An 8487-nucleotide genomic window follows, 5' to 3' on the forward strand; every position below is an offset into this window, starting at 1 on the left:
CCCAGTAAAAAAATCCCACCAAATCAAATGCTGCTCCTCACTGAGGTGGGGAGTAGAGCACATCAGGTTTGGGAAGAAGGGAGCACAGATGCCTGGCCCTGCCAGCCCTAGCCTGCTCTCTGTGCTATTCTCTACCCAGAGTTGATGCTCCTCCCCAATTCCTTTCACACCTTCTCACTTGGACAGGTTTTCCACATCAGCACGCAAAATGCAGGAAGGAGATGGAGGCGTTAAAATGGGTCTCTGCTCATTGAAAACCTTCAGTCATTACTGGGAGACCAGCAACACAGATCGGGAAGAGGCATCCAGAAGGACTGTGTGCATGTTCCAGAAGTGCACTGCCTTCATGTGTTACATATGACACCCCCAGAAGAAAGGAAGACCAGGCTTTCCACTGAGATCTGCCTTACAGGTGAACCACAATCACAACCTCTTATTCTTAGGGACCCTCAGTGCAGGATTCTCACCTTTCCTGATGGCAACACCCATCACAGGTATCAGCCTCAGCTAGGCTCTGCCCTTTGAGAGACCAGGCTGTCCTTACTCAGAGCTACTGCTCCATTTTAATAGAAATATATATAATTTTTTTCCTTTCTCAAACTCCATTTCTCCAACTCCTCCCTGTTGTACTGACCTCCATTCATGTTATTTATTTCTCTGACGTCTCTCCAGTACTGTAGCATGCAGAATTACAGACTTTACTCCAGCTCTTCCCGCAGTATCATATCAATCACTTTCAAAACTGGATGCAGCATCCAAGGAGATTATTTAAAAATTTCAGTTGAAGGAATGAATCAGTCCCTTCAATATTGGAAACGCTTCTGGCGCTTCTGTACACAAAATGCAGCAAATGTTGAGGGCGTCATTGGCTTTGTGTACAGCTGTACTGCTAGGAACCGAAAATTATAATGGGATAAATGTCATTTGCTGCAGTTTATATGCCAATTGATGTGTGTATTTTGGACAGCAAGACAAGGGCTCTATGTTTGGTGCTGCACCTGGTACAACCCCCATGAGATGGGCACAGAAATATGCTGGGAGGTAACTGAGGTCCTGAGTAGGATGTCCCCACAGTGCTGGCACAGCTTTGCATTTTCAGCTGAAGGAAAGCAACCTCCTGGCTAACTTGCAAATCTGAGTTGTGGGTTTTTTTTTTTGTTTGCTTTTTGGGGGGGAGGGAGGTTGAAGACCAACTGGTCTTAGGCAGCACATAGCTTCTTTCACAACACTTTCAGAAAATCATTGGTCCAAATTCTGCTGCCATTCATATGGCAACTTTAACTGTCCCAGTTGCCAAGCTACCCATGGCGAGAGGGACCTAAACAGAGATGGAAAATACATCCTACCCTCTGTGATGTGCATTTAGCACAAAGTCAGAAAAAGATGAATTCATGTGGCTGCTGAGGAGCTCCAAGTTTACCCATGTACTTTATTTTGCACCATTTAGCAGGATGAATTTTTAACAGCAGAAAACTCTCCTTAAAAAAAAAAGAAAAAAAAAAGCTTTCCCTAATGACTTACAACTTGCAGAGGTGAGCAGAGAACAATCTTTTACTACTGAAATTTTAACATTCCTTCAGGGGATGCACAACAAATTGTTTTCCAGGTCAATTCAGGCCCCCAGTCTGTCTGATACGTGGAGTCCCATCTCTAGCAGACAACTGCATTAAAGTTATCTTGTTAATCAGGTCAGGGGAGGCAAAATAATCACCAGCAAAAATACTAAAATGACCACCAGCAAAAAACACGACAGAAATTTGCCTGGAGGTTACAGACAGCCTAGAGGAAGTACACAGATAGCATTAGAATGAAAGCATTTCAAGAAACTTTAGAGTACCACAGAATAAAACCACGTTTTCCTTCTCCCCACAGGCAAGAACTCGCCATCAGTTGCAATGGGATCTGACTTTTGTATCAGAAACACAAAAAAGAACGGACAGCTAAATGACCACTGGATGTCTTCAGTAATTTGCATTTTGGTAGACAGCAGCTTCCAGCAATTTCCCTTTTCTTGGCGGAATGAGAAGTAGAAGCCAGACTATAGAAAGGAATAGTTATGTCCATTCACTTAAGATTTACTCCCAGTAACACAGCAGCACCTGCATCTCCCATTGCTACTGTCACAAATGCAGATTGGTCCATGAAAACTTTCACATGCACAAGCCCAGCTGTATTCAGTCACCACAGAGCACCCAGCGCACACCGTGCTTCTGCCTTGGTAAGGCAAATATCCGTCTTGCAATAGATCAGCTTCTGAGAAAATAAATTCATATGTCCTTAATGTGACCTTTTTGTTTTTATCCCATTTCGAAAAAATTGCATCACAATTCATCTGGGCTCAATCTGGGCATCTAATCCATGAATAGACAAGGTGCATGCAAAGCAACGTGTCAAATAAACAGTTATATTCAAAGGCAATGTTGTTCTGAAGTTTAACAAGACAAATAACCCAAAGCTGTAAACACTTTTGAAAAATAATTAGCACATCAGTTTTCTTGGGTCCCTGCATCTTTTCACAAGTCTGCAGTAAAATTAAGGAACCTTACCTCAGGCTACCTTTAGTTTTCTAGCACCTTTTGAAAGCTTTTTGCATTCATTAATATTTATATTTCTGCACCAAGTAGCAGCTCCATTGTAGAGCTGGGTTGCACTGAGCTGACTGGCCTCCTCGTGGACACCCATGAAAGAAACAGCCTATGCTTAAAATGCTAGTGATCTTGATTTACTGATGGTTACAGCCTAGGGCCAGAAGTAGAAACAATAGCCTGTGATATATCCATGCAGCCCAGGTGCTGCAAAGCCCACAATCACTCACATAAGTGCTCACAAGCCCTGGATGCATGTGTACTCCTCTTCTAGTTATGACAAATCAACAGCCAGATGGGAAACGCTTTTCCCAACTAATCAGCTGCATAATATATCACTGAATGTCACTCCATTAACAAATTTAATTTCATTCACACTTTGTCACAATAGATTTCTATTCCATGAAGCTCAATGCACTCTACACACCCCTAGGAAGAAGTGAACAAGATAACGTTCAGTAGAGTGGCCATTAATGTGCATTTCTGGCACTGCTCTGGAGGTCTGAGCTGCAGAGATCACTGCTGTACATATTCATTGGTTTCCTAAGCTTGCAGCACAGTCATTGCAGTTGATTTTGTGGCTTTTAGCTGGGCTAGCTCTTAGTTGCTGTCCCTAGCATTCATTTTGCTTGCTTCCAAAAGTTCTGTTGTAAGCAACCAAAGCAGCTACCAAATGCTACCAAAGCAGGATCCAAATGATAGCCAGCATTCATCTGCTATCTCCTTTCTGCAACAGCATTGCAAAGTGTCATGCATGTAAATACAGCACAGTGCCAGAGACATTCCTCCATTGGCTGCATGCAAGGATGACCAAATCTCAAATGGAAGGATCAGACTTTGCCTACGTGCAAGAAACAAATAGATGTGCAAACAAATGAAAAAGGAAACCAACTGGGATGGCGCTGGGCAGGTGATTCATCCAACAAAAGTCCTTCAGTGAGGCAGAAGACCTCTCTGTAAAACGAATTCCCTTCTGGCTTATTGCCTCCCAAAGCAATAACATAAATCCACCTAACATTTAAGCAGAGGGATATTGTATTTGACAGATCAACAATGATCCTGTTTGTCTATGGAGTTAAAAGGTCACTACTGAAGACCCTGTTGAGAAAAGCAGGTGCATGTGGAAAGGGGCCAGATCTCAAGGGCAGCTAAAGGAGATTAACCTTTGAATAAAACAAAAGATATTAAGAAATCATCAAGGCAAAAGCAATCCCACTGGAACTAGCAGTTTGTTCTCTTTTCACTGCTAATAAGATAAACAATAAAAGCCTGCATTGTTCTGTAAGGTTTTCTGTTGTTGGGACTTCGTTGCTTATTTGTTAAGCAAGGATCAGATGAGAAATCACACAGCACGAACACCACGAAGCAGACACCCACCCAAAACAGACCTCACGTTGAAGCAGAAGTCAAACAACAGATCCAGTTTCACTGACCTCTACACCCATTCTGCTCACAGATTGCTTCTGACGGGGTCTCAGTGATACCAAGCAACAGATTACAGAAAGGCCAATAGCCATGTACAGAAAGAGTAGTTGAACTCACCTAAATGGTGAAGGGGCTCCCTAGCTGTGCAGCACTCCCTCTCAGCAAGCAGCCTAGATCCAAGAGATGCTCTCCCTTCAGTGGCTGGTCCTGATATGAGCCCAGGGTGCCTCCACCCTTGTTCCACCACCCCCATCTGGTCAGGTGGGGAGCACAGGTGCAAACAATTTGCCTGTGCTCCCTGGGCCACCCACAGCCCTTCACCAGCTGCTCAATCACCAGGTAAAGCCCTGATCTAACAGTTCCTCTACAATCTGCCATTCTCCAGACCCACCCATTGCCCAGCACCTCCAGATAGGCTGGTTGCAACTTCCTAAGCTAATATCAGTGTTAATCTGGAAACATGTCACTGAGGCAAATTTCCAGAGAAAACTTATCCAAACACCAAGCTTTCACAGATTCCATTCCAAGTATAATTGCCACATCTTTCTTAGAAGACTGTCTACACAAAAATCAACAGGGTAAGACATTAAGTAGTCAAGCAAAGATTAGCTATGCTCATCTGGGGAGAGTTTGTTAATCCTGAAGTCGCAGAGCTGCACAAAGAAGAAAAATACTGAAACACTGTTCTGACACACAAGTAATGAGCACCTCTTACCTCTGAATCAGCCCATTCCAACATGATTTCACTAATCTGTTTACCACTCAAATTCTGCTCTTCTCCTCTCTTTAGTCATGTTCCTTTTATGTTGTGTTGGCTGCCTTCATTTTTTATTTATTGCATTTCACCCTCATTATGATTTTCCTCAGTAAAGTTTTTAGCCGACTGCACGAATCTCACCTCCCTGCTGACCTGCTGCTAGGAGCTGATGGACAGCAGTGCTCATTATTTCACAGCTGCCCTCCATTTGGAGAAGCTGCACCATTTATGAGGGTGAACGTGGTGGTGGCAAAGGAATTCTTCAGTCCGAGCCAGAACCTGTTACTAAAATCTTCAGTATTTAATTGTGTAAGAAGATTAGGAATGATCACCTTATGTAGATACCTACATCCATACAAAAACATTAGGTCATGGATCTGTTAGTGTAAGCAGATGGATGTTCCTAACCTACACCTGTGATTTCTGCTTCAGAATCATCTCTGAGCATATCAGACAGCCACTGCAATTGGGTTACAGCAGCAGTGAATATAAGACCGCAGTTTTACACCTGCTACACATCTTGCTCATCGACATTTCCAGGGAGGTTCTGAGCCAGTTTCTAACCTGAACTTTATTCTGTACATCTGTAAGAATTTGCCTCGTGCCACCGTATTTCAACCTATGCTCCAAAGAATGAGCTGCACCTGTGTGTATCAAACAGGGATCACAGCCACTGGCACAGAGCCCAGCAGGGCAGGAACCTGAACATGAATTGCAACCCACAGCCTCATGGAGATGTGTGACACTGGGATATCATTTTTCCCACAGTGTTGTAGGGTTGAAAAAGCAAATTTAGTGTGTTCTTGAGTTAGAAGCAAATTACCAATGAAAAGAGCAGCTAGACCTCTTCGACCAGCATTCTGGCATCTGTCACAGAGGACAGCAGCAAAGGCAGAGAGAAGATTCTCAGGGATATGTAAGACTAAAGGAAACAGTGTGATGTTTGCTTTGGAACCTGAAAATGATATGATATTTTCCTAAATGAGCAAATTGAAGGTAAAAAGTAAAATGGTACCTTCATCCATGTTCAATAGGAGCTTTTAGGAAACTCCCCTTTGCCTGCAGAGGGTCACTGGTAAAAGGAGCAGGAGAAGATAATCATGGGAGAAAGAGAGTAAATAAAGAGGAGCCCAGCTGCGCTGTACAAAGGAACACAGTGAGATACCCATTAGAGAGTATTACACTCCCGTGTACAGAAGGGGAACATATGTCAGGCACCAGTACTGCTGAACAAGTTCTCACCAACCACACAAGCAGGATGTTAAATATAGAGTGCAGTATCACAGCAGAAACACGCACAAATAGGAGCATGGCAGTACTTCAGTATGATGATCTGCGCTTAGAAGTCACTTACAGTAGAACGAAACCCATTTGGTATTTATTTTGCACAGGTACAAGTCGCAGCTTCAAGCAGATGGCTGCCTTTAGCATATAACAAGCACCTGAGGAGGGAAGGGGAAGCAAGAAGCTCCAGCAGGCCATCTGTTTCTTAATTTTAAAGCAAAGGGCAAAAAGAACGTTGAGGCTCTACCTGCTACATCCATGCTGTGCCGTACCCTCCCAATTACTCAATTGTCAGCATCAGTTAATTTCCCTATTGTTGTGATGTGATACTTTCCCATACGATGCCTGAGAGCCACAAATGACTGTACTGTGTGTCATTGCTCTCTTCTCCAGAGAAAATGTTCCCCCAAGCCAAAATACTTCATTTGCAAATCACACCTGAGCAGAAGTTGATAGGAAAAGCTGGCTCCATCTGTACTTACAGCATCTCTTTGGTGTCCGTGAGACATAAGCAACTACTTAAACGCTCCACAAACCAGACCACTGGAGCACTATGTACACTTCTTTCAAACAAATACATGCATTAACCTTGCTCCAGACAGTCAATGTTTATATATTACCAGTTATTTATGAAAGTTTTTGTTTTGAATAATTTACAAAGGACATAACTAAGTTGGCAGCTTGTAAGGCATGGGCTCACTCTTCCTGTTAACATACTAATATCTACTTTGGTAGTGAATCACACCTGACTCTATACATGGGTGCTCTGTCTTCAAGCACCAGCAGCTTTAAACTACTGTGTTAGAAAGACACACAGTGATTTGGCAGGTTGCCTGCACTGGCATTTGCATCTTAAACAAACAAACAAACAAACAAAAAAGCAAACATATGAAATAAAGCAATAGAGCAATGCCAGACTCCCACCTCATGCCCCCATTTCCTCTGCACTCAAGCTGACCAACTTTGCTGAAAAATCCTTTGACAGGCACATTTTGGTGATGCAAAATGCCTATTACTACATCCAGTGGGTGAGGCTGTGAATCATTAGATCATTCAGGTTGGAAAAGACCACCAAGATCATCTACAGTCCAACCATCAACCCATCCCCACCATGCCCACTAAACCACATCCCTCAGTGCCACACTTACCCTTTTCTTGAAACTTGCAGGAATTAAGAACCTAGATATAAAAATGTGACTCTCCTAATGTCATAATGCTGCTCTTCAGTGAGGCTGGAACAGCTTATATCTTGCCCAGGGATCTAGGTGCCATGCTTATATAATTGCACCTGCTGTGGATGCACCAGCTGGAAACAAGGTGTGCACATCCTCCAGGGACCTCTACAGCTCCTGCAGTGGATGTTGTTTGGGCAGTTGGCCTCAGTGATGCTTGAAGGTTTGCCTACAACAACCTCTTCTTGCTCTGCTCTGACTCTTTGCACCTGCTCTGACATAATTACACCAGCTTAGCAAACGTGAATGTGTTTTTACTAGCATAAAGGTGTTTTGGAACAGCATAAATATTCCCATACATATAAATGAATTAGGATACTACAAGCTACTTCTCACCCTTCTAATTGCATCTACACTACAGAAAGCATCAGTGTAGTTTTGCTTGGTTTTTGAAAGCTTGTTTATAAATGTGGGGCCCAAATAAAGACACAGAACAAAAGCAGCCATGCCAGACAGTTTTGTATGGCTTCAATAGAAGGAAAAGGACTAGAAGTATATAAATAAGATACAGGATTTGTTCAATAAATGGAGAAGAAATTACAGCATTAGCTGAGACTAATGAAAGAACAAGGAGAAGTTATTTTAACATTTCTTATGTAAATTAAATAGTGAGGATAAAAACTCATCACTGAAGAAGTTAATCAAAATAACGTATCTTTCAGTTATATAAGAGGGAAGCAGTCCCAGGTAGCTTGAAAGATAACCAGGCACTAATTTGTTACAAGTAGAGACACACATAGCACATGTGAAATTCATGAAAATCTGACAGCAGGAATCAAACATGTGACAATCTGAATGACAGAGATTCCCCTGTTCAACTCTCCACAGACCTGTTGTCATTGCCTATCTGACAAGAAGATCAGAAAGGAAGACAACGGTGACCTGAGGGGCCCTTGTTTCACCTCCTGTCAAGGTAAATGTGCCTGAGAGAATCCATCAAAACATTAAATTCATCTTTAATCTCTTGGAGAAAAAAAATGGTAAGAAGTAAAATAAACAAACATGTTGAAATTCAACTAAGTCATTTCTCCTTTTCTCCAGCAAAGACCCCATTTGTCCATGGATTATTTAAGTTAACTGACAGATAGTTTTATCAAAGCCTTGTCTGCAGGAAAAGAAAAAGAATAATGCAACTTTAAATGCTGCTAACTGCAAGAAGGTCATAAAGATTTATGGCTTACCCTCCTGTAAATACCATTCTTTA

The 8487-nt window shown here is 42.4% G+C and overlaps 1 long non-coding RNA gene across 1 annotated transcript in view; it reads right to left on the minus strand.

Annotated features, from left to right (window-relative positions):
• LOC125700274 (uncharacterized) overlaps positions 1-4201 on the minus strand; it is a 90179-nt gene extending 85978 nt beyond the window's left edge. The window contains exon 1 of the long non-coding RNA XR_007379827.1: positions 4128-4201. This is a non-coding gene — a long non-coding RNA (uncharacterized LOC125700274). The remainder of the gene's footprint in view (positions 1-4127) is intronic.
• Between the last annotated feature and the right edge of the window lie 4286 nt (positions 4202-8487).

The sequence above is a fragment of the Lagopus muta genome, chromosome 14 (assembly GCF_023343835.1).
Source record: "Lagopus muta isolate bLagMut1 chromosome 14, bLagMut1 primary, whole genome shotgun sequence".
Taxonomy (NCBI): domain Eukaryota; kingdom Metazoa; phylum Chordata; class Aves; order Galliformes; family Phasianidae; genus Lagopus; species Lagopus muta.